Raw genomic sequence first — 22,550 nt, 5'->3', positions numbered from 1 at the left:
CAGTTATTTGAGTACGCTACTATCTGGAGATAAAGATTCAGACCACAAACACTCCTCTGATTGAGAAATCAAATCCCTACATTCATGGACAGTCTGAAGAGAGAATAATCTGCGTCTTGTATCCAGCAATTGTTAAGCTATCAACTGAGAGAAATAAATCAGTCTCTCCACTGGGAGAAGATGCAGCACCTGAGGCAACTAAAAAGAACACCTGTGTGGAATTGGTTTAATCCACTACAATAAAATACATTTCCTCTTCAGAAATGTGGATAATTTGAAAGGAAATACTTTCGCCTCTATGATTACAATTCATCACCCCAGGACCATATGTATTTGAGAATCAAAGAACTCTGGAACTCAACTGCCCCACCATCCCAACAAGCTTTTGAAGATAAAGTGTCATTAAGAAACAGTTCCAGTAAATGGCTGATATGTTGTGCAACTTCTCTAAACCCAGCAATTTTTCTGTAATGAGAGGTTTTCAAAACTTTAGGGTTACTGACGATACCAGACTAACCTCAGGATATTGGGGGCGGGATCGCTGAAGCCGTCAGAGCTGCCTCAAAAAAAAAGAAAAAGAAAAAAAGCAACCCTCAGAATATTCAGGCATAACTAAGGAATCAGGGCTGTCCCTAGTTTTTGCAGGACCCTACATGAATATGTGAGGCCCTATTTCAATTCCTGTCCAACTATGACTGCCTCCTATCTGTATCAAATAAACAGAATCCAAGGCTGCTGCTTACCCTACATCCTCATTGTATTTGAAAACACTTAGCAGAGATTAGCAGCTTCACTTTAAATAATCTCTCAAAATCTCTTCAAAGGTATAATAAAATCTTATATTGAGTTTCACAGGTGTCGTTAGACAGATAATTTTCTTATCCCTGGGGTTTTGAAAATCCGCCTTTTGAATTTTCAAGAGCAAAGTTTAAGATTAAAAAAAACCAAGGAATCCCCCTAATTCAAACAAATTTCCTTGAAAAAAAGCACTTGAAAAAGTAAACAGGCCTAGCTGAAGTGGCTTTTGCTAATTCTAAAGAAAGACCCATCTATCCCATGATGTACAATGACACAGTAAAAACAATTTAAACATGAATTAGGGCTACTTAATAAATACAGTACGATCTACCTATAAAAATTCCTGATAAAAAAGACTAAAGCCAAAAGTTTAAAAAATGGGTGCCTAAAGTTAGGCTCCTAAATGCATCTACACACAAAAGTTGTACTGCTTTAATTATTCTGGTATACCAACTCAATAGTTAAAGCAGTACAAACCCCTCAGCGTGGACCTAAAGTTATATCAGTACAAGCTACTTTGATACTGGTATAGCTATTCCCATACAGAAAGAGGAATAAGCTATACCAGTATGAAAAACTTTTTATGAGTATAACCACCTCCATGCTACAGGCTGTATTGGTATAACTATCTCAGATTTGAAAAAAAAAAAATCACACTCCTAAAAATAGTTAGAAAGAAAGCACCTCAACTCCAGCTGAGTTGTTTTTTTAGGCCTGTCTACACAGGGCAATATACCAACATAATTATATCTCTGTAGTTACACAAGTATAAGAGTATTCACTCTGTGGACACTCTTATAATTATACTTGTATCTATCAAAGGTACTTATATGGCCCCTGCCACACAGTATCTGAGCACCTCACACTCCTTAATGGATTTAACCTCAAAATACCCCTTTGAGGCAGTACTATTATTCCCATTTCACAGATAAGGAACTGAGGTACAGAGAGGCTAAGTGACTTGCATGTGGTTACTCATGAAGTCAGTGGTGGAGCAGGGAATTGAACCAGCATCTCACAAATCTGAGGGTGGTGCTCTTAGCACTGAACCATCCTTCCTCTATTATAAATATGCCAGTATATTTCCATCTGTGTGAGAAAGTTGCATCAGTTACAGCCTAAAGTGTGAATTTAAAGTGATTTACTTAAACCCATATAACCATGTGTGGACGCTTTTATTTTGGTTTAAAACAGGCTCTTTTTTCCCCTCTCGCTCCAGTTTCGTTGAAATAGATTGGAAATAGGTTTATGCTAAAATGAAATTAACCACTCTTAAAAGGAGTTATTATTATTCATTGTTTGTGTTATCATAGCTTGTAGGAGCCCCAGTAATGGCTCAGGGCCCCACTGTGTTAGGAGCTGTACAAAAACAGAACAAAAAGAGTGTCCTGCCCCAAAGAACTTACAATCTAAGGACGTGTCTACACTTGCAAGTTTCTGCGCAGTAAAGCATCTTTCTGCGTTGTAACTCCTGAGGTGTACACACTGCCAAGCCACTTAGTGCGCAGAAACTGCACAGTTGCAGCATTGTAACAAAACTACCCCGACAAGAGGCGTAGAGCTTTCTGCACCAGGGCTACAGCGCCGCAGTGCCAGTGTAGACACCCTGGTTGATTACAGCGCTACTATTGGCCTCCGGGAGGTGTTCCACAATGCCTGTTCTCACCTCTCCGGTCATCAGTTTGAACTCTACTGCCCTGTCCTGAGGTGACCTACCGTCATCCCCTCCCCTTAAATTCCTTGGGAATTTTGAAAGTCCCCTTCCTGTTTGCTCGGTGACATGTGCAGTGGTCTCAGCGCATCTTTCCAGGTGACCATGCCTACTCCATACACCAGGCGATCCCCCGCTTGGAGCAATACCGAGCTACTGGACCTCATCAGCATTTTGGGAGAGGAGGCTGTCCAGTCCCAACTGCACTCCAGCCATAGGAATTATGATACCTATGGACAGATTTCACGATGCATGACAGAAAGGGGCCATGTGTGTTGCAAACAATACTGCTTCTGTAAAATGTTGCATTTTGGCTTCACAGATATGACCTTGGGAGCCCAGCCTCCCTCTTCATTATCGCCAGCTGAACGGCTGCGCAGAATTAGAAAGCGGCCACGAAGGACTTTCTGCGTGAGGTCATGATGCACTGCGGGGCTGGAAAACAAGAATTGAAGGAGTGGCGGGACAGCAAGAAGAGGGACTGAAAGGAGAACATGGCGCACCAGAATGAAGCCAAAGAGCAGCTCTTAAACATTATGGAGCATTAAGCGGACATACTCCAGGCACTAATAGCACTTCGAATCGAGCAGCTCCGCGCCCACCCTCCCCTGCAGCCGCTGTCGCAAAACTCTTTCCCATTCGCCCTCACACACACTCTTATCAACCTCCTGGTTCAAGTCTGTACCCACTGCATTCCACTCCTCCCCCATCACAGTCCAGCCCTGCAGACTCTCAGTACCCACTGTACTCAACACCCCTCCCTCTGCAGTTTAGCCCTGCTGAAGTACAGTACACCGCTGTACTGTACTCCAAAGGAGAAGGTTGGATATGATAAGTCGACATACACAAATCTTTAACCGTCCCAGGACCCCACCTCCTCCTGGGACCCTCACTTCCCCCATCCCCCTCAGTGCTGATGTGTTTTTTTGGTTGTCTCTCTCCTCCGGTCGTTGATTTTTAATAAAAGAATTGTTTTGGTTTGAAAGCACTCTTTATTCCATTAATTGAAAGCAAACAGAGCCCTGCAAAGCAACAGGCAATTTTCTTAAACCTTCACAGTGCATTATCTGCACCAATCACAATCCCCTCCTAGCATTACAAGCACTGCACTCCCGAGCATAGCAACAAATATTAGTGGCTCTCAGCTTCAAATTGTTACCTCAAGGCATCCCTGATCCTTATGGCCCTGTGCTGTGCCCCTCTAATAACCCTGGTCTCTGGCTGTTCAAATTAAGCCTCCAGGCGCTGAGCCGCAGAGGTCCAGCCCTGAGTGAAGCTTTCACCCTTCCCTTCACAAATGTTATGGACCATACAGCACACGGCTATAAGCATAGGAATATTGTCATCGGACAGGTCCAGCCTCCCATATAGGCAGCGTCAGTGGGCCTTTAAACGGCCAAAAGCACACTCAACAGTCATTCTGCACTTACTCAGCCTTTTGTTGAACCGCTCCTTGCTGCTGTCAAGGTGCCCTGTCAAGGTTCCTTCCCCACTCTGAACTCTAGGGTACCGATGTGGGGAACTGCATGAAAGACCCCCTAAGCTTATTCTTACCAGCTTAGCTTAAAAACTTCCCCAAGATACAAACTTTGCCTTGTCCTTGAACAGTATGCTGCCACCACCAAGCATTTTAAACAAAGAACAGGGAAAGAGACCACTTGAAGACGTCTTCCCCCAAAACATCCCCCCCCAAGCCCTACACCCCGTTTCCTGGGGAAGACTTGATAATAATCCTCACCATTTGGTACAGGTGAACACAGACCCAAACCCTTGGATCTTAAGAACAGTGAAAAATCAATCAGGTTCTTAAAAGAAGAATTTTAATTAAAGAAAAGGTAAAAGAATCACCTCTGTAAAATCAGGATGGTAAATATCTTACAGGGTAATCAGATTCAAAACATAGAGAATCCCTCTAGGCAAAAACTTAAATTACAAAAAGATACAAAAACAGGAATATACATTCCCTGCAGCACAGCTTATTTTACAAGCCATTAAACAAAAGAAAATCTAACGCATTTTCTAGCTAGATTACTTACTAACTTAACAGGAGTTGGAAGGCTTGCATTTCTGATCTGTTCCCGGCAAAAGCATCACACAGACAGACAGAACTGTTCCATCCCCTCCAGATTTGAAAGTATCTTGTCCCCTCATTGGTCATTTTGGGTCAGGTGCCAGTGAGGTTACCTTACCTCCTTACCCTTTACAGGTGAAAGGGTTTTGCCTCTGGCCAGGAGGGATTTTATAGCACTGTATACAGAAAGGTGGTTACCCTTCCCTTTATATTTATGACATGCCCTGTGAATGGCTTCATAAGCCATGGCATTAAGGGGTAGGCAGGGTCTCCCAGGATCAACTTCCTCCTACGGTGATCATCTGGTCCAGGAAGAAAATTCTTACTTGCAGCTTGCAGCTTCCTGAACAGGCCAGTTTTCCGAAAGATGCATGTGTCATGCACCTTTCCTGACCAGCCTGCGTTAATACCCATGAAACATGCACAGTGATCTACAAGCACCTGGAGAACCATAGAGAAATACCCCTTCCGATTAATGTACTCGGGGGCTAGGTGGTTTGATGCCAGAATTGGAATATGCATGCCATCTATCGCCCCTCTGCAGTTAGGGAAGCCGATTTGTGCAAAGCCATCCACAATCTCATGCACGTTGCCCAGAGTCACGGTCTTTCGGAGCAGGATGCAATTAATGGCCCTGCACACTTCCGTCAACACGAGTCAAACGGTCGACTTTCCCACTCCGAACTGGTTAGCGACCGATCAGTAGCAGTCTGGAGTAGCCAGCTTCCACAGTGCAATCGCCTTGCGCTTCTCCAGCGACAGGGCAACTCTCATTCTTGTGTCCTTGTGCTGTAGTTGCTGGGGTGAGCTCAACGCACAGTCCCATGAATGTGACTTTCCTCATCCGAAAGTTCTGCAGCCACTGCTCTTCATCCCAGACGTGCATGACGATGTGATCCCACCACTCAGTGCTTGTTTCCCAAGCCCAAAAGCGGTGTTCCACTGTGGTAAGCACCTCCGTGAATGCCACAAGCAATCTCATGTCGTAGCTACTACGCGTGGCGAGATCAATATCGCACTCCCCTTGCCTTTGCAGTTTAAGGAATAACTCTACTGGCACTCATGACGTGTTAGTGAGAGCGAGCAGCATATTGCTCAACAGTGCGGGATCCATTCTTGTAGACTGAAGAGGCAGAGCGTGCAGTACACAAACCATTGAAAGATGGTGCCAAATGCAAACGGAAGAACAAGGATTGTTGGAATGCGAAGCAATGCATTACGGGGTATTGGGACAGGATCCAGGATGCTCCGTGACCCCCTCCGCCTTCCCACAACTCATAGCGGCAGAAGAGGAAGAGATGCTCTGTGGGATAGCTGCCCAGTGTGCACCGCTCCGAATATCGCTGCAAGTGCCACAAGTGTGAACACGCTATTGCGCAGGCAGATGACAGTGTGAACACACAACAGTGGTTTCCCTTCAGCGCTCTCTGAGTGGCGCTGTAACTACCGGTGATGTAACTCTGCCAGTGTAGACATACCCTAAGGATAAAATCAGAGGCAACAGATGGAGACAGACGGGGAAGTACAAGGCACCAATGAGTCAATATTGGTAAGCATGATAGACATTGGTCTCAGCACAACAGAAGCCTAACCATTGTGAGTTTTGGTAGACATCATGGCAAAGAAGAATGTTTAAGTAGGGATTTGAAGGAGAACAGTGAAGTGCTTTGCAGATGTTTACAGGGACATTTGTGGGTGGAGCAGCATAGGAGAAAGCACAAAGATGCTTGTTTGAAAGTTTGACAAGCAGACAATGGAGGTTGACATCCTTATTCCATGGGCCTACTGGAGAAAGGAGTCAACCTACTGATCCTGAATGAGAGATGACAGGTAGGGTAGGGATAGGCCACGAAGATCTTGAAAGTGAAAAGTGTCCACACAAAGGTTTGCCCAAGTTTGACTAAAATCAATTTAAAAACGGATTTAAATTAAATTGGTGCAACATTCTCATGCAGACATGACCTTAAGGCCTGTTCTGCAAATACTAGTTAACCAGCACAGACCACAGTATCCTGAGTAGTCCCACTGAAGCATTTGCAGAATTGCCTTTACATTGCCTGTGCTTTATAAAGTTAGCATTTAATAATCCCAACTAAGTGATGAAATTAAGACTTCATTGAGATGAACAGAGTGCTGGGGAACAGAATTCACAGATCACTGAGGTAAAGCTCACATTCCTTGCTTCTGCTAGTGTTGAGCTAAAGAGCTGCAAATCAGGACTAACAGGGCAGAAGTGCATTGATTGATTTGTGATGGTTCTCTTAGTAATGAAAAAGCCGAGAACCTTTTTAAAATGAATATTTAGATTATATGGAAAATTGATTTAACAATATAGGGTGAAATTCTGGCCCCAATGAAATCAATTGACTTCAGAGGGGTCAGAATTTCACCCAGAGACCCTAATCCTGCAACACTGTGTATATGGGCATATACTTGCACCTCATGGCGCTCCCCATGGGTGCAGGGTCCACCCCATGCTGTAACTTGCAGGATTGGGGCCATAATGCTTATAAGACCACAGTATCTCATCAAGAAGTTCATTCTTAAGTATATAAAAATTCATATTAACATCAACAAAATAACTCAACAGAAATAGAGTCATTCATTCCAACTCAGACAAGGGGCTATTTCTTTCATCAGAACAAACAAATACATGAATTTTCAAACAAGAGTGATGAGGCACTATGGATTCTAGAGGACAGATAAGAACTGGAAGTCTGGAGACCTGGATTCTTGGCCTGACTGCCATTAACTCATTGTGAGTCTTTGGGCAAGTGACAACTATCTAATCCTTAGTATCTCTATCTGTAAAATGAGGATAATACTAACACTTATTCAGCTTTGTAAAGTGCTTTGCGATCCACAGTTGAAAGATGCTCTATAAGGGCAAAGTATTATTATTCTCCCAAGCAAACTCCAGAACTTCCTTGTTTAATAACCAAAGAAACGTAAGACTAGTCTATGCTTAAAAATTTTGCTGGTGGTATAACAATCTCAGTACAGTTATACTAGCAAAATCTTCCTAGGGTAGACATGGCTTATATCAGCAAAAAAGTGTTTTTGCTGATATATCTTATACTGGTTTGGAGAGTGAAATACTGGCAAAATACTTTTATGCTGGTATAACTGCATCCACACTAGGACTTTAGCTAGCATACAAATATCCAAAACTCACATAGCTAATCAACATTGCTAAACTGGCATAAATGTCTAGTGTAGACCTGGCCTTTTTCTTAACTCTCAAAGATATGAACAATAATCCGATTGGTGACTAAGCAATTCCAATTCCCAATTCCAGCCATTACCTATGTTCCCACTCCATGCCTAAACTCCAAAAAAAGTAAAGCAGTGTTCTAATTGGTACTAATGAAAATTAAAAAGAAAAAAGAAAATTAGCCCAAGAAATAAGATTTCTTCCCTTCACATGGCACTCTTCCACCCTGCTGAATAAAACAATCCTCTGTGGTGTAATTGCCCCTGAGAGTAAGCCCTGGCCTACACTAGGAGTTGAAGTCAAATTTAGCAGCGTTAAATCGATTTAACCCTGCACCGGTCCATATGACGAAGCCCTTTTTTTCAACTTAAAGGGCTCTTAAAATTGACTTGTTTACTCCACCCCCGACAAGGGGATTAGCGCTGAAATCGGCCTTGCCGGATCGAATTTGGGGTACTGTGGACACAATTCGATGGTATTGGCCTCCAGGAGCTATTCCAGAGTGCTCCATTGTGACCGCTCTGGACAGCACTCTCAACTCAGATGCGCTGGCCAGGTAGACAGGAAAAGGCCCGTGAACTTTTGAATCTCATTTCCTGTTTGGCCAGCGTGGCAAGCTGCAGGTGAGTGCAGAGCTCATCAGCAGAGGTGGCCATGCAGAGCTCATCAGCAGAGGTGACCATGATGGAGTCCCAGAATCACAAAAGAGCTCCAGCATGGACCGAACGGGAGGTACGGGATCTGAGCGCTGTATGGGGAGAGGAATCCGTGCTATCAGAACTCCGTTCCAGTTTTCGAAATGCCAAAACATTTGTCAAAATCTCCCAGGGCATGAAGGACAGAGGCCATAACAGGGACCCGAAGCAGTGCCATGTGAAACTTAAGGAGCTGAGGCAAGAAAACCAGAGAGGCAAACGGCCGCTCCGGGTCAGAGCCCCAAACATGCCGCTCCTATGATGAGCTGCATGCCATTTTAGGGGGTTCAGCCACCACTACCCCAACCGTGTGACTCCTTCAATGGAGAGGGAGGCAACACAGAAGCAGGTTTTGGGGATGAGGAAGATGATGATGAGGAGGTTGTAGATAGCTCACAGCAAGCAAGCAGAGAAACCAGTTTTCCTGACAGCCAGGAACTGTTTCTCACCCTGGACCTGGAGCCAGGACCCCCTGAACCCACCCAAGCCTGCCTCCCAGACCCGCCAGGCAGAGAAGGGACCTCTGGTGAACGTACCTTTTTAAACAGTATACATGGTTTAAAAGCAAGCGTGTTTAATGATTAATTTGCCCTGGCATTCGCGGCCAGTACAGCTACTGGAAAAGTCTGTTAACGTGTCTGGGGATGGAGCGGAAATCCTCCAGGGACATCTCCATAAAGCTCTCCTGGATGTACTCCCAAAGCCTTATCAAAAGGTTTCTGTGGAGGGCAGCCTTATTCCATCCACCATGGTAGGACACTTTACCACGCCAGGCCAGTAGCACGTCGTCGGGAATCATTGCAGAACAAAGCATTGCAGCGTATGTTTGCTGGTGTTCAAACAACATCCGTTCTTTATCTCTCTGTGCTATCCTCAGGAGCGTGATATCATTCATGGTCACCTGGTTGAAATAGGGTGCTTTTCTTAAGCGGACATTCAGAGGTGGCCGTTCCTGCTGGACTGTTTGCCTGTGGCTGAACAGAAATGTTCCCCGCTGTTAGCCATGCGGTGCGGGGAGGGGTTAGCCACACGGAGGAGGGTGGGGGCAAAATGTGACCTTGTAATGAAAGCACATGTGCTATGTACGTAATGATAACAGCAAGGTTTACCGTGAAAGAGTGTACCCATTGTTCTATAAAATGTGTCTTTTTAAATACCACTGTCCCTTTTTTTTCCCTCCACCGGCTGCATGTGTTTCAAGGATCACAGGATCTTCTCCTTCTCAGAAGCTAGCGAAGATTAGAAGGTGAAAAAAAAGCACTCGCGATGAAATGTTCTCTGAGCTCATGCTGTCCTCCCACACTGACAGAGCACAGACGAATGCATGGAGGCAGACAATGTCACAGTGCAGGAAAGCATAAAATGAACGCGAGGAGAGGTGGCGGGCTGAAGAGAGTAAGTGGCGGGCTGAAGATGATAGGTGGCGGCAGCGTGATGAAAGGAGGCAGGATTCAATGCTGAGGCTGCTGGAGGATCAAACTAATATGCTCCAGTGTGTGGTTGAGCTGCAGGAAAGGCAGTTGGAGCACAGACCGCCGCTACAGCCCCTGTGTAACCAACCGCCCTCCTCCCCAAGTTCCATAGCCTCCACACCCAGACGCCCAAGAACGCGGTGGGGGGGCCTCCGGCCACCCAGCCACTCCACCCCAGGGGATTGCCCAAGCAACAGGAGGCTGGCATTCAATAAGTTTTAAAGTTTAAAAGTGCTGTGTGGCCTTGTCCTTCCCTCCTCCACCACCCCACACGGTGCTTCCCTCCTCCACCACCCCTCTTGGGCTACCTTGACAGTTATCCCCCTATTTGTGTGATGAATTAATAAAGAATGCATGAATGTGAAGCAACAATGACTTTATTGCCTCTGCAAGCGGTTATAGAAGGGGGGAGGGGAGGGTGGTTAGCTTACAGGGAAGTAGAGTGAACCAAAGCCGGGGGGGGGGGGGGGGGGGTTCATCAAGGAGAAACAAACAGAACTGTCACACCGTAGCCTGGCCAGTCATGAAACTGGTCTTCAAAGCTTCTCTGATGAACACCGCGCCCTCCTCTGCTCTTCTAACCGCCCTGGAGTCTGGCTGCGCGTAACCAGCGGCCAGGCGATTTGCCTCAACCTCCGACCCCGCCATAAACGTCTCCCCCTTACTCTCACAGATATTGTGGAGCGCACAGCAAGCAGTAATAACAATGGGAATATTCGCAAAAAGAAAAGGAGTACTTGTAGCACCTTAGAGACTAACCAATTTATTTGAGCATAAGCTTTCGTGAGCTACAGCTCACCTCATCGGATGCATACTGTGGAAAGTATGGAAGATCTTTTTATACACACAAAGCATGGAAAAATGGGTGTTTACCACTACAAAAGGTTTTCTCTCCCCTCACTCCACTCTCCTGCTGGTAATAGCTTATCTAAAGTGATCACTCTCCTTACAATGTGTATGATAATCAAGTTGGGCCATTTCCAGCACAAATCCAGGTTTTCTCCCCCTACCCCCGCACACAGACCCACTCTCCTGTTGGTAATAGCTTATCTAAAGTGATCACTCTCCTTACAATGTGTATGATAATCAAGGTGGGCCATTTCCAGCACCCTCCCCCCCCACCTCAGACGTTCTTGTTCAACCCTGGATTTGTGCTGGAAATGGCCACCTTGATTACCATACACATTGTAAGGAGAGTGATCACTTTAGATAAGCTATTACCAACAGGAGAGTGGGTCTGTGTGCGGGGTGGGGGGAGAAAAGCTGGATTTGTGCTGGAAATGGCCCAACTTGATTATCATACACATTGTAAGGAGAGTGATCACTTTAGATAAGCTATTAACAGCAGGAGAGTGGAGTGGGGGGAGAGAAAACCTTTTGTAGTGGTAAACACCCATTTTTTCATGCTTTGTGTGTATAAAAAGATCTTCTATACTTTCCACTGTATGCATCCGATGAAGTGAGCTACAGCTCACGAAAGCGTATGCTCAAATAAATTGGTTAGTCTCTAAGGTGCCACAAGTACTCCTTTTCTTTTTGCGAATACAGACTAACACAGCTGTTACTCTGAAACCTGTCAATGGGAATATTGGTTTCGCTGAGGTCAAAGTGAGTCAGTAAACTGCGCCAGCACACTTTTAAACATCCAAATGCACATTCTACCACCATTCTGCACTTGCTCAGCCTGTAGTTGAACAGCTCCTGACTACTGTCCATGGTGCCTGTGTATGACTTCATGAGCCATGGCATTAAGGGGTAGGCTGGGTCCCCAAGGATAACTATTGGCATTACAACACCCCCAACGGTTATTTTCTGGTCTGGGAAGAAAGTCACTTCCTGCAGCTTTTGAAACAGACCAGAGTTCCTAAAGATGCGAGCATCATGTACCTTTCCCGGCCATCCCACGTTGATGTTGGTGAAACGTCCCGTGTGATCCACCAGTGCTTGCAGCACTATTGAAAAGTACCCCTTGAGGTTTATGTACTCGCCGGCTTGGTGCTCCGGTGCCAAGATAGGGATATGGGTTCCATCTATGGCCCCACCACAGTTAGGGAATCCCATTGCAGCAAAGCCATCCACTATGACCTGCACATTTCCCAGGGTCACTACCCTTGATATCAGCAGATCTTTGATTGTGTTGGCTACTTGCATCACAGCAGCCCCCACAGTAAATTGCCCACTCCAAATTGATTCCCAACTGACCGGTAGCTGTCTGGCGTTGCAAACTTCGAAAGGGCTATTGCCACTCTCTTCTCAATTGTGAGGGCTGCTCTCATCTTGGTATTCTGGTGCTTCAGGGCAGGGGAAAGCAAGTCACAAAGTTCCATGAAAGTGCCCTTATGCATGCGAAACTTTCACAGCCACAGGGAATCGTCCCAGACCTGCAACACTATGCGGTCCCACCAGTCTGTGCTTGTTTCCTGGGCCCAGAATTGGCATTCCACGGCATGAACCTGCCCCATTAGCACCATGATGCCCACATTGCCAGGGCCCGTGCTTTGAGAGAAGTCTGTGTCCATGTCCTCATCACTCTTGTCACCGCACTGACGTTGCCTACTCGCCCGGTTTCGCTTTGGCAGGTTCTGGTGCTGCATATACTGCTGGATAATGCACATGGTGTTTAATGTGCTCCTAATTGCCAAAGTGATCTAAGCGGGCTCCATGCTTGGCGTGGTATGGCGTCTGCAAGGAAAAAAGGCGCAGAACGATTGTCTGCCGTTGGTCTGATGGAGGGAGGGGAGACTGATGACATGGCTTACAGGGTTGGCTTACAGGGAATTAAAATCAACAAAAGGGGTGGCTTTACATCAAGGAGAAACAAAAACAACTGTCACACAGAATGGCCCCCTCAAGGATTGAACTCAAAATCCGGGGTTTAGCAGGCCATTGTTCAACCCACTGAGCTATCCCTTCCCCCCATATTCCAGGCAGGACTGAGTCTCCATTAAACTTTTCAAGGTGCCCCTGACAAACCTCACCGAAACGATTGTCGGCCATTGATTTCACGGAGGGAGGAAGGGAAGGAGGGGGGAACAAATGAATACAAAACAAATCTGGTCTATTTCTTGTTTTGATCCACTCCATCTATCTTTTACATCTTTGGCTGGCAGCAGATGGTGCAGTAGGACTGCTAGCCATCCACATCTCATGGCTGCTCGTCAGAAGACGGTGCAATAAGACTACTAGCCATCCTCATCTCCTGGCTGCTTGCCAGAAGATGGTGCAATAGGACTGTCAGTAGGACTAAAGAGAATGACCTGGTCGAGTCACTCCTATTTCAGTCCCTGCGCCCATGTCTGCCCAGGTGCTCCTGACCGACCTTACCAAGGCGTCCAAGAGCACCTAGGACATGAAGATGATGGTTATCAGGTCTATTGCACCATCTTCTGCCACAAGGCAATGAGCTGCTGCTGTGTAGCAATGCTGGACCGCATCTGCCAGCACCCAGGAGACATACGGTGACAGTGAGCTGAGCGTGGTATGGCGTCTGCACAGGTAACCCAGGAAAAAAGGCACAAAACGATTGTCTGCCGTTGCTTTCACGGAGGGAGGGAGGGACGGCCTGACAACATGTACCCAGAACCACCCGTGACAATGTTTTTGCCCCACTAGGCATTGGGATCTCAACCCAGAATTCCAATGGGAGGCGGAGACTGCGGGAAAGCTACCCACAGTGCAACGCTCCGGAAGTCGACGCTAGCCTCGGTACTCTGAAAGCACTCCGCTGAGTTAATGCACTTAATGCACTTAGAGCATTTTGTGTGGGGACACACACAATCGACTATATAAAAACGATTTCTAAAAAACTGACTTCTATAAATTCGACCTAATTTCGTAGTGTAGACATATCCTCTGACTTGTATCCTGAAGTCTCTATGTGACTGGACTGGAAGCTTGCCTTTGTTTTTAGACATCCCATGACATATCTTGAAAAACCTATTACGGATAATTTGCTTACACTTTGCTGCTCACAGAAGAACACCATTGCCTTGAAAATTATAGAAAAGGATTATAATTTGTCAGATTTTAAAAGCAGGATTGACAGATGAGCATGAGTGGATATGCCCTTCTTTTTCTCAAGGATATTGAGAACCTCACAGACTGTCAAAATCTGTCAGGCAAAGAATCCAAGCCACTTTCTTTACTGTCTTCTAACAGAATCCCTGCAACTCCAGTTTCCTGGATTGTCTAAATATCATAACACTAGAGATGGGTTTAACTCTTCTGAAAAGTCTAGGTATTTGGAAAAACAAAACCCAATGTAAAGAGTCCCATTGTATCTCACTACCCAACAGAAGCATGAACCAGCTCTGGTGGTTCTTCTAAATTATGTATTTCAGAAAATACCTCTCCTGAAAGTGGCACTTTTGGCATTAATGTCACCACAGCAAGAGATAAAAGTGATTGCTTGATGCTGTGGCATCATTCACTGAAATACTCCTTTAACTGACAGTTCTTCCTCAAATAACATAATTCAAAATGGTGACCTCAGAGCCTACTTCCTGAGAAGCAGGCGAGGTATCTGAGAGGTATTTGCAGCTGAGTGGCTTGTGTGCTTTCACCTCTGGACAGGACTTTCTTCGCAGTCACATGGTCTTGCACAGATTCATTGTGGAGTTCCCAGTAATCAAATTGTCCTTTCGTGTTGTGATAGGACATTAAACCTCTAAGATACAATTAGTACTTTTAACTACAGAACTCAAGATAATTTGCTTGAAAGCTGAAATTTGATTCACTTTTCTGTTCATAGATATGGTTGGTAATCTTGTGAAGAATTCCTCTGTGAAGTTTACTAAAGCTATCAGAATCCAGAGCTCGAGTTTCACACAAATTGCTTCATGTACAAAAAGACTTGAGATGTGATATGTGTTTTTTCTTTTGCCCATACCTTTGGGTGTTCTTTGAAAGGAACAGCAATATGACCAGTAAGAGTCCAAGGATATAAATAATGAAACAATGAGTTTTAAGTTGTGTGTATGGAGGACATGATAACAAAGTTTGGAAAGAGATGCTATAATGAGGAACAGAGGTATAGAGATTATTCTTTGCCTGTGTCACATAATCGTCTAGACTCCCATGGACTGTAATACCTTGATCTAATTTCAGTTGTTGTGTTTAGTGTGGGGGTGCTGGTGGTGTACGTAGCTTGTGATATACAAGTCAGACTAGGTGATCAGGTGGTCCTTTCTGGGCCTAAACTCTATGACTAGTGAAGTGGTTCTCAACCTTTGCCATATTGTGACCTTGTGTTACAACAGGAAAAACTTTCAGGTTCCCCTGCTCCGTAATTTTTGGGATGCCTCCTTCTCATCCAGCAATAAAGAAAAGGAGGATGGTCATGACTTCCTGAAGTCTGGTTGCAACCTTCCCCCACCAAACTGAGAAACCATAGTCTGCAGATTTGAGCACAGGACTGTAACTCAAAAATCACCAAGTTCTATTTCTGACTCTCTCACTGACTTATGGCTTGGCCTGAGGCAACTGATTGAAAGATAAATCAAAAAAGGGAAAATAGATTTAGGTACAGATTAGTTCTGAGCCCTCAGCAATCAAGCTATAAGGAGCATTCAGCACAGAAATACATTTTAACTTTTTTCTCATTATTGTTTCCTGTGAAATCCTCTTAATATTTCCATTTTGCTGAAGAGATCTCAGAATGCAACCTCACAAATCTCTAAAATCTCATTTCAAACCATGGATTCCATAATAATTGTGAAATTACAGAATGATAAATTGTGGAATACCACCAATAAAACATGAAGTAAGTACCAAGAGGATTCACAAAGGGGAAAAAGTTATTTAAAATTTAATTTGCTGCTAAATGTGCTGATAGACTCTTTAGTAAGGATCTGTCTGCACAGAAATCTGTTCTTAATTCAATTTTTTGTTTTCTTTTTGTAGTACACCTGTATCTTCTTTCTATCAGTTTCCTCATCTGTAATATAGGAAAAATCGTTTTTATATGCCGATCTCACAGAGATAGTGTGAGGGTTAATTGGAAAATGCCTGGAAGGCATTTTGAAAATGAAAAGATCATCACAAAAAAGATCAGCTGTTCAAACTTCTTGTATTGGATTTAGATTATAATAAAACAAGATATGTAACAAAATGTAACTTTAGCTTTTCATTTAGATTTAGAATATTTAAATCTTTCCACACCACAGAGGGTTCTACTAGCTGACCCAACATTAGGGTTGTCAACTTTCTAATTGCACAAAACCAAACACCCTTGCCCCGCCCCTGCCCCAAGGCCCTTCTCTGAGACCCCGCCCCTGCTCACTCCATCCCCCCCCCTCTGTCACTTGCTCTCCCCCACCCTCACTCATTTTCACTGGACTGGGGCAGGGGGTTGGAGTGTGGGAGGAGGTGAGGGCTCCGACTGGGAGTGCAGGCTCTGGGCTGGGGCCAAGGAATTTTGGAGTGTGGGAGGGGGCTCAGGGCTGGGGCAGGGGGTGGGGTGTGGGCTCCAGCTGGGGGTGTGGGCCCTGGGGTGGGGCTGGGGATGGGGGTTTGGGGTGTAAGAGGGGGCTCTGGGCTGGAGCCGAGGGGTTCAGAATGTGGAAGGGAACTCTGGGCTCGGGCAGGGGGCTGGGGTGCGAGCTCTGGTTGGGGGTGTGGGCCCTGGGCTGTGGCTGAGGAGTTTGGGGTGCTGGAGGGGGCTCAGGGCTGGGGGTTAGGGTGCAGGATGGGATGCGGGCTCCAGGAGGAAGTTTGGGTGTGGGAGGGGGCTCAGGGCTGGGGCAGGGAGTTGGGGTGCAGGACGGGGTTTGGAGAGCAGGCTCTGGCCAGAAGGTGCTTACCTCAGGAGGCTCCTGGAAGCAGCCGGCATGTCTGGCTCCAAGGTGGAGGGGCCAAGGGGCTCTGTGCACTGCCTGCGCCTGCAGGCACCACCCCTGCAGCTCCCATTGGCCATAGTTCCTAGCCAATGGGAGCTGTGGAGCCAGCACTTGCGCTTGGGGCGGGGGCAGTGTGTGGAGCCCCCATGGCCACCTCTGCACCTAGGAGCCAAATGTGCCTGCCAGTTCCGGGAGCCGCACGAAGCCAGGGCAGGCAAGGAGCTTGCCTTAGCCCTGCTGACCAGACTTTTAGCAGCCTGGTCAGCAGAGCTGACCAGAGCTGCTGGGGGCTCTTTTCGACCTGGTGTTCCGGTTGAAAACCAGATGCCTTGCAACCCTACGCAACAGACCAAATTTGCTTTCCATCCAATGATTCTTTGGTTCACAATACTACTTTATGTAAACGGGACTGAAGGTCAATCATGTGCAAGAGAGTCCCTTAAAAATAAATTAAAACACTTTTTACTTAAAATAATGTTTTCCTGCATAATGTATATTTTAAAAGATCATATTTACTTAGGCTTATATGCTAGCTTCTGCTGTGAAGGAATGAGCAAAACCACCTTAGAACTGCAAAAATGCGGTGAAAATGTAGTATCACGGGACAATCCCACTCTCTGCTCAGTCACCACTTTTCCCTATGGGAAAAAGAAGTGGGGAAAAAAGGGGAGTGGCAAGGACACAGAATGGAGTAGTCAAGGAGCAACCTCTCTAAATGACCTGTTCCTCCTCCTATGTGCATTAATGTCCTTGTAAAAACTAGGATTAGGTAATAAAGCATAGATCATCCTCCATGCTCTATGACATCCAGGAGAAAGGGTTCTGAGAGGCACGCGGGATGACGGTTTTCTGCACTTCTTCTCAGGGGTTCATGGGGTATTGCCTTTGGCTACCCACAGATCCCCGGGCACTATTCAGTCTTGAGAGTCCCCTTTGCCCATCCATACCAAAACTGGTCCACTGTACAGGAGAGAAAATGTACTGGTTTCAGCCACCCTCCTTGGTGTGTAATGGCTCAGGTGAGTGTTCCTTTCTCACATGTTTTTACACAGAAAGTGTTTGAGTCAAATCAGAACTACTTCGTGGAACTGCACCACTTTACATCAAGGGTCCATTGCTCCAACTGAAGTGATTCCTGAGATGTAATGAAGTTCTCTCATTCGATTTTAGTGAGAGGAACAAGCCCCAGGTCTGAATCTGATCCCTTTTGATTATTACTTATTTATTTTTCATTGACAGATGACACTTCTTCCCAGATTGTTTTGAAATTGGTAAAAGTTTGGATTTATAGTACAATGTTCTTTTTGCAAAAACATTTGTTAAATTAAAAAACACTTCTGAGTTAAAAGGATTAATTAAGGGTGTCTCTCATTCTGACCAGTGCTTTAACTTCAGAACAATGATAGGTTCATTTTATGTTGCCTTTCAAGTAATACTACCCCTCACAAAAAATGAATGAGCACCATATAACAGCAGTCACTATATTTTGAAATATAGGTTAGTAGAAATGCCTAAGAGCAATATGAGCACAGTGGGAAATTGAATAATCTAATTATATCTGGCAGGTTCATACTGTATGACCATCATGCTAGCAGCTGGAAAGGATGGATTTTATTTCAATTGTCCTTCTAATATCAGATAAACAAAGCACAGGGTTTTACATATGCCACCTCTCTTTTTTCATGAAGGTGATAAATTATAATTACAGTTTGCTTTAATTTACAACCTCAACTTTAAAAACAAATGGAACAAAAACCTTTGGTCTAGAGAAAACCAATTATGGGAAAAGAGAAACTAGGCCAACAAAACAGCCCAAAACAATACCAACTAAGCTTCTCCCTTTTAATCGTGATGAAAGCAAAGGTGCTAGATTTATTTACATATAGTGGGCTCAGCCTACATTTCTTGCCTACACAAAACTCTCACTGAACCGAATGAGACTATTGGGCATGATTGAAATGCAGGATTAGACAAAAAGCCAGTAATTGTGGGTTTTGATTTATGCATATGATCTACCCGACACACACACATTCACATCATATTTTTAGTTTCTTCCCCAGATGACTGATACTCGTTTTCCCCCCAAGACTTAATTTTAAAATGTTACTGCTGCAATCTACCAGCAAGGTTATTAATCAATGGCCATATTTAAAAACAAACACAAAGTCTGGTTTATTGTTAAAGCAGCAACCCTACCAGGGCATTATACACGACTGCAGTGGCTGTAACCAAAAGATAAAATCAACTCCTCCCGTCCCAACATTTCATTCAAAATGAACATCTGGCAGAATTAAAATGCAAATACTCACAATCCAACTGTCCCTGTCCAGGCAGAGATGTCTCTGCTTTTCAAGAGAATACTCTGATTATGTTTCTGCTCCCAAATCTCCCCTAGCCTAATGAATTTCAATAAGAGTTAAAAGATGCATCCCTATTTTACTACCCAATGTCCCTATTTATAGCTTTCAAATGTTGGCGGGAGCGATAGAAACTGAAATCAGAAGTCAAATTACAAATGAAAGCGGGTGGGGGTGCGGGCAAGGGCCATGGGGGGGGGGCAGCCTTTGTGCAGTGACCGTGAGGGACGAAGAATGTCTCTCCCCAAAGGGCCCCTCCCCCGGACTGCATCTCTTCTCCCCATTGTTGTTCTTTTCATTTAAAAGCTACAGCCCGACCCGCGGGCGGGAACGGAAAGGAAACGCAGAGTGAGCGCGAAATGTGCCCGCGGCACGTTCGCCTCCCGCCCGCCGGTTCAGACATCCTGGGGAGAGCCAGGGGGGTGGGAAACGTGCTCCTCTTTACTCCCTGCCCGCGACCAGCCCCGCCACGGGCCGCAGCAAAACCCAGCCCCGCCACCCGCGCGCGGCAGAGCGGGGACCACGCTGCTTCGCTCTGTCCACAGGGGCTCCCCTCGGCTGCGGCGCCATCGGCGAGCTCCCCCACCGCAGGGCCCTGAGTCCCAGCCACCCTCAGACAGGGCGACCCCACATGTCCCGGTTTTATCGGGATCGTTCCGATTCTGGGGCCCACCCCTACCCGCCGAGCAGTGCGCGCCGCAGCCACGCATCTCACCTCCGCAGCCAGGATGGGCTTCGCCTCCAAGGTGTCCCCGCCGCTGTCCTTCGTGGCAGGCGCTGGCCACCGCCGCGTGCGGAGAAGGCCCCGTGGGTTGTGTCCCGCTCGGGAGGAAGGGTCAAAGCGGCGCCTTCTCCTCGCAGCCAGGCGGGCAAGCGGAGCGGGCGGGAGATGCTTAGACGCGACCTTCAGCTGCAGCGTGGACCAGAGAAAGCCGCTTCCTCCTCTTCTTCCCCCTATGGGCTGTAGCACTGCTGAGCAGCTTGCATCAGAGCTACGAGCCACGCACCAAATAACCCACCCACGCGGCCGAGCTGCGTGTGTCTGTATTCATCGTATTAAAACCCGGCCCCTCTGGAGTCCAGCCGGCTTCAGACAGGAGCGAGGGCTCCGGCTCCTCTCCCCCTTTGTGCGCACGTCACTGCGGCTCAGAGGCAGCTACCGCCGCCTCCTGCGAGGTGCTGCGGGACGAGCCCAGAGCATCTCCTGGCCTGCCCCAGGGGCCACGCCAAGAGAGCCGCAGCGGTGTGCTGTCCGAAGGGAGAGGCCGCTTTTGTGTCTGTGCGCTCCCAGACCCCGGGCGGTGTCAATTGCCGCCAGCGGCTGCAGGGCTTAGAGGCAGAGAGAGCCCACCCGCCAGCCCCACCCCTCCAGGGGGGAACGATGACACAGGTGGAACTGCATTGTGGGAGGATGATGGTGATGGGAGGAACAGCCGGGCCTTGGAGCGAATTCAGGCTGCCTTTGTCTACCGCTGCAACAAGGAGTGAGTATATGGGCTGGATCTGTGCTTGTAGGGCTGCACCCGCAGGTGGGCTCTGTGGCTTAGCCTAGAGATGTAGCCCACTGTCCTTGCTACAATAGCACCCAGTCATGTTCTGAAAAACAGACAAACCCTTTGTCTGGTTTCCCTATCTTGGGACTTAATAATTGTAGCCCTTCCTGCTCCACTATAGAATTGATCCCACTGTACACCAGGGATGATACACAGAGATAAAGGAAATCTCCATGATTCCATCAGTGTTTTTATTGGCTTCTACAAAATAAGAGAGTGCATTGAGTAATAAATTGTAATACTGTTCATATCCAAATGTTCATACTAATTTCTAATACAGAGAAGTGGGAGAGCATTTAATCTGTGTATGTTATCTGGTTTCATTGACCTAGCTCTTCAGTAAATACTAACTGCAAAGTAACATCTTAAGTGAAACCTCTTCTTCCCTGCAAAGTAACATCTTATGTGAAAGCTCTTCTTCCCTATGTTTTATGTTTTCTTTGCTTTTCTTGAATTTTTGGTGCTGTGACAGTTTTCTTTCAAGAGGAACTGCTTCCTGCAAGAAGAAACTAATTTATATAAAGATTAGTTTCAAATCCCCAAAATAGCTACAGAAAATTCAACATGTGCTGAAACCAATTTCCCAACTCATTCTACCAAACTACATACTAAAAGTTTCCCTTTTTCTTGAAATGCTAACACATTTAGGAGAAATAATATGTATATTAAATATACAGTTGGCATGACATACTTGGATACCTCACAGATGCTCTTTATAAACTATTGTATCTGCTCATTTCAATAGTTTCTCAGCCTGAAAAATACTTAAGGAATAAAGCAGAAATAAAATTTCATCACCATTAACAAATTTAGACCCAGATCCTATATTCACTGCAACCATGCATACCTGTAGGCATGTAGTCCCATTGATTTCAGTGTGGCCACTCACAGGCTGGAAGTTAAGCTTATGTGTAAGAGTGTTCATATGTAACCCATTCACATTACAGGTCCATCTCCATTGCCTGCTGCGATGTTCCACAGAGGATCTGAGTTATTGCAGCTACAGGTTTCAGAGGGGCAGCCGTGTTAGCCTGTATCAGCAAAAGCAATGAGGAGTCCTGATGGCACTTTAGAGACTAACAAATTTATTTGGGCATAAGTTTTCATGGGCTAGAACCCACTTCATCAGATGCATGGAGTGGAAAATACAGGAGCAGGTATAAATACAATTTCAACAATTTCTACCCCACTATCAACCTCAGCCTGGACCAGTCCACACAAGAGGTCCACTTCCTAGACAATACAGTGCTAATAAGCGATTGTTACAAAAACACCACCCTATACTGGAAATCTGCTGACCGCTATACTTACCTACATGCCTCCAGCTTTCATCCAGACCACATCACACGACCCATTGTATACAGCCAAGTTCTAAGATACAACCGCATTTGCTCTGATCCCTCAGACAGAGACAAACACCAACAGGATCTCTATCAAGCATTCTTACAACTACAGTACCCACCTGGTGAAGTGAAGAAACAGATTGACAGAGCCAGATGGGTACCCAGAAGTCACCTACTACAAGACAGGCCCAACAAAGAAAATAACAGAACGCCACTAGCCATCACTTACAGCCCCCAACTAAAACCTCTCCAGCTCATCGTCAAGGATCTACAACCTATCCTGAAGGATGGTCCCTCACTCTCACAGACCTTGAGGGACAGGCCAGTCCTCGCTTACGGACAGCCCCCCAAGCTGAAGCAAATACTCACCAGCAACTACACACCACCCAACAAAAACACCAACCTAGGAACCAAACCCTGCAACAAACCCCAGTGCCAACTCTGTCCACATATCTATTCAAGGAACACCATGATAGGACCTAACTACATCAGCCACACCA

At 46.0% G+C, this 22,550-nt stretch overlaps 1 protein-coding gene across 2 annotated transcripts in view; it reads right to left on the bottom strand.

Moving 5' to 3' along the window:
- SLC38A1 (solute carrier family 38 member 1) overlaps positions 1-20,648 on the bottom strand; it is a 68,862-nt gene extending 48,214 nt beyond the window's left edge. The window contains exon 1 of one of the 2 annotated variants that reach the window (XM_037887676.2): positions 19,870-20,648. The gene's annotated coding sequence lies outside the window, so the exon portion shown is untranslated. Of the gene's footprint in view, positions 1-19,106; positions 19,396-19,869 lie in introns of those variants that run through there. The other variant, XM_043548798.1, reaches the window with a different exon arrangement.
- Between the last annotated feature and the right edge of the window lie 1,902 nt (positions 20,649-22,550).

The sequence above is a fragment of the Chelonia mydas genome, chromosome 1 (genome assembly GCF_015237465.2).
Source record: "Chelonia mydas isolate rCheMyd1 chromosome 1, rCheMyd1.pri.v2, whole genome shotgun sequence".
Lineage (NCBI taxonomy): Eukaryota > Metazoa > Chordata > Testudines > Cheloniidae > Chelonia > Chelonia mydas.
This window is presented reverse-complemented; position numbering and strand designations above follow the sequence as displayed.